We start from the raw sequence: 4215 nt of genomic DNA, 5'->3' as shown, positions 1-4215 counted from the left end.
ATTGGTCAGAGACTGAAACTGAGCTAGTTTCCCAACCCTTGTTTCAACCCAGATTGACAGAGATCTCTTTATAAAGGCCCCATATAATGATGACTGACTGGAACATTTTCATACTTTTCTGTCACTCAAAAAAGCTTCTTCTCTCCACACACAATGATCATGGTGTCAATGCATGTTTTATGTTTTCCCCATACGAAATCATGTTAAGTAACCTTGGAATGAGTGATGTTTTTGACAGAATGACTTTTCATTGTAAATGCAGACAGTATTTTAATGGGACTATCTATGGACATGAGGGTTGCAAAATTCCGGTAAGCTTCCCAAAAGTGTTTGGTTAGAAGATTCCTGGAATCAGGAGAGAATAAGTAGGAAATATGGGAATCCTCCAACTGGAATTGCAGGAAAAATGTTGGGAAAGTTCCCAGAATTTTGCAACCCTAGACATCAGTCTGAGCTGTTTTATAAGCTAAACAATGCGGTTTCATTTTGGTATTTATTTGACTGATTGAAAGTTTGTGACTGGCATCTAGATATTTAGAGGTCATGGTATCCAACTGTTCCCTGCCAGTGTCTTGTAGAAGTCTATGGAAAGGACCATGGCACAACGATTTTATATGGTCATTTCATTTGTCTAATATAAACAAAGTATAAGGCTTACTGCTCTAGAATGTTAATAAAAATGAGGTAAGTCAAGGGGGTGCTACGAAATGAAATGTCAAAATGTAGGTTTCTATGCCCTATCATTATAAATCGCATAAGGAATCATTAAATAGTTATCAGCAATATTATAACCTTCATGTATGTATGTGCCAGTGTTGATTAAAGAAGAACGTTAATATGCTGTGACCCGTTGCTAGTTTCTATGGTGAGTTTTTTTAAGGGAAATACTCCATGAAAACAGGAACAGGTTGTCTTCAGGAGGGAGGATATTGAAATTGTCTGTTAGCTTCGAGAGAGAGAAATATTTTGCCCCCATTTTTGTTTTGTATTCCGCATATTTAACCCATGTTTTCACTCACGAACCTGACCTGCAGCCACTAGTTAGCTTGTCAGTTAATGTTGTAAAGTTGCCGCTGTTCTGCCGTGGAGCAGCGCCGCAGAGTTGTATGGAGCAGTTACGTCATTCCACTCACTCTGAACATGCAAAATTCTGAGTAAATCGTCTAACTTTTGAACCATACAATGGTAGAGACATGGGGTTTAGGCTATTTATTGTTTTCCTGACGCAAATCTCTATTGGATGGAAGTTTGTATAAACCTTGAATGAATCATTTTACTGGTGAACACCCTATAAAGTAATGTAGGAAATATGAGCCCTAGGTTCCCAGTTCCGGTATAGTCTGTACATACCTTCAGCCAGTGTTCATTTTGGCACTCTATAGTTTAGGTCACATTTTTTTACATTTGAATAATGTTTGTCAAAATGAGTGTGAGAGACAAGTATGGGGTTGCACCTGTCGTGTCCTTTCCATTGTTATCAACATTCTAGATGCTGCAGCATATTGAAGTCCAGAAGTAGTACAGGAGATAGACTTTCATCCAGTGATGTAGTGGAGTCGCTAAACCTCCCAGATAAGGACTGTTTCACCCAGTGACGTAGTGGAGTCGCTAAACCTCCAGATAAGGACTGTTTCACCCAGTGATGTAGTGGAGTCGCTAAACCTCCAGATAAGGACTGTTTCACCCAGTGATGTAGTGGAGTCGCTAAACCTCCAGATAAGGACTGTTTCATCCAGTGATGTAGTGGAGTCGCTAAACCTCCAGGTAAGGACTGTTTCACCCAGTGATGTAGTGGTCACTAAACCTCCAGATAAGGACTGTTTCACCCAGTGATGTAGTGGAGTCGCTAAACCTCCCAGATAAGGACTGTTTCACCCAGTGACGTAGTGGAGTCGCTAAACCTCCAGGTAAGGACTGTTTCACCCAGTGATGTAGTGGAGTCGCTAAACCTCCAGATAAGGACTGTTTCACCCAGTGACGTAGTGGAGTCGCTAAACCTCCAGATAAGGACTGTTTCACCCAGTGATGTAGTGGAGTCACTAAACCTCCAGGTAAGGACTGTTTCACCCAGTGATGTAGTGGAGTTGCTAAACCTCAAGCTAATAGAGTCCCCTGTGCTCGAGTCCAAGTCACGAATGGTCGAGTCCCAATGGCTGAAGTCTGAGTCCCAGTGCTCGAGTCATTGGGTCCACATTAACTCAAAATAAAGTAATTTACCCAGTCAGAGATAGTGTAGAGGATTTAATAGTTCAATTGTTTGATTTTCCTTTCCGTCCCACCAAATGTTTGCATATAGATTACTGGTAATGCTGAGCGATTAGCCGAAATGTGTTAATTGTAGTAATTGACCGACATCTGTGTGGAGCAGACATGGAGAGAACACGCGCTCCTGGGGGATACTGCCAAATTCAAAGTTTGCTTTTTGTTCCCCTTCACTTGGTCTGTCAAGTGTCTAGTGGCAGAATTGCATGGTCATCGCATCCTTCATACAATACTAACATGTTTTCGCACATGACAAAATCCCAGGTTTTCTTTTCCATTTCACAGACATCCATGTGCTTTTTACAGCGAAAATATGGAGGCGTATACAACATTAAAGCTTATAGTGGGGTTGTTACAAAACAAGTCAGCTGTACTGTACTGTCAACACTTGCTTTCCTGGTGCCACATATCGCTAAAGCTGTTGACTAAAAACGACAGTGCTCATTAACCATCGGTTTTGAGCCATCCTTCGCATCAAGCTTTTGGAAAACGGTTCACTGCTGGTCCACACGACAAATGGATGATTCTAATAACGCATGTAAAATGTTTTACACGTGAGTGTAGGCTTACACGTACTAGCTTCCCTGTGGCTCAGTTGGTAGAGCATGGTGTTTGCAACGCCAGCATGGTGTGTGTGCAACACCAGGGTTGTGGGTTCGATTTCCACGGGAGGCCAGTACAAAAAATAAAATAAAAAAAGTGTGAAATGAAATGTATGCATTCACTACTGTAAGTCACTCTGGATAAGAGTGTCTGCTAAATGACTTAAATGTAAATGTACTATATACCCCTCAGACTCAACTCTGGACCTCCAAGCCATTTCCACTGCATTTATTGTTCCCCTCTAATCAGGGACTGATTTAGACTTGGGATACCAGGTGTGTGTGTGTGTGTGTGTAATTAATTATCAGATAGAACAGTAAACCAACAGGCTCTGGACCTTGTAGGGTAAGAGTTGAATACCTCTGGCCTATACTATAGTAGCAATGATTATTTATGTAGCAGTGCTTGTAACCTATGTGGGTCTGCAAGAGGGACTCCCAACAAGCACCTCATGAAATGTATTGGGACTTGTGATACACTTATTTTAAAATAACTGCAATACTACTCTGTTGGATGATGAGAGTACAATATGTAATCAAATAACCCATGTGACAAAGATGATTCTAAAAATGCATATAAAACATTGTAGGCCTACATTTAGGTGTAGGTCCATATAATTTAGCCTACGCAATATAATTATTAGGCAATCGCTGTGCTTGTCTGCAAGGCTGAAGAAAGCGGTAGCTCCCTAATTAAATTCAGTCTTTAGGGGACTGTATGTTATTTGAGGGATACCTGGAGAAAATTGGATCTGAAATGAAAATGAATGGCCCTCCCTTCAATAAAATATATTTTTTCCCGACATGTTCATTGCTATGGGACGGCTGGAGATTTGAATTTGAATTTTCAAATCATGTTGCAAATGTCAGAGACAGACAGCAGGGTTTATACAGATATGTTCGCTGTTGAATACTAAATGTTAGTCTAAAGGAAATGTGAGAGAATGTCCAGATGCTTTTATAGTGGAGATAAAGTTTATAAAAAATTGTCTGACGAGACAGGGGCTTGCGCAGTCAGATGGAACAGAGTAAATAGGCATTTTAACGTCATTGATTTGGCCTCCTGAGTGACGCAGCGGTTTAAGGCACTGCATCTAAGTGCTAGAGGCGTCCCTACAGACCCTGGTTCGATTCCAGGCTGTATCACAACTGGCCGTGATTGGGAGTCCCATAGGGCGGTGCACAATTGGCCCAGCGTGGTCCAGGTTAGGGTTTGGCCGGGGTAGGCAGTCATTGTAAATAAGAATTTGTTAACTGACTTGCCTAGTTAAATAAAAGGTTATAAATAAATACAATTTAGCTTGTGGTAACTTGTCTGGAATGCGGTTTTAACCAATCGGCATTATAATAG

General features: G+C 41.1%; 1 protein-coding gene across 1 annotated transcript in view; it reads left to right on the top strand.

Moving 5' to 3' along the window:
- Nucleotides 1-852, top strand: part of LOC123726729 (mitoguardin 1) — a 63321-nt gene extending 62469 nt beyond the window's left edge. The window contains exon 5 of the mRNA XM_045694538.1: nt 1-852. This exon is cut by the window's left edge and continues 384 nt beyond it. The gene's annotated coding sequence lies outside the window, so the exon portion shown is untranslated.
- Nucleotides 853-4215: the final 3363 nt, after the last annotated feature.

This window comes from Salmo salar, chromosome ssa14, assembly GCF_905237065.1.
Source record: "Salmo salar chromosome ssa14, Ssal_v3.1, whole genome shotgun sequence".
Classification (NCBI taxonomy): domain Eukaryota; kingdom Metazoa; phylum Chordata; class Actinopteri; order Salmoniformes; family Salmonidae; genus Salmo; species Salmo salar.
The sequence above is the reverse complement of the archived record's forward strand: the minus strand, read 5'-3'. Positions and strand labels throughout refer to the sequence as shown.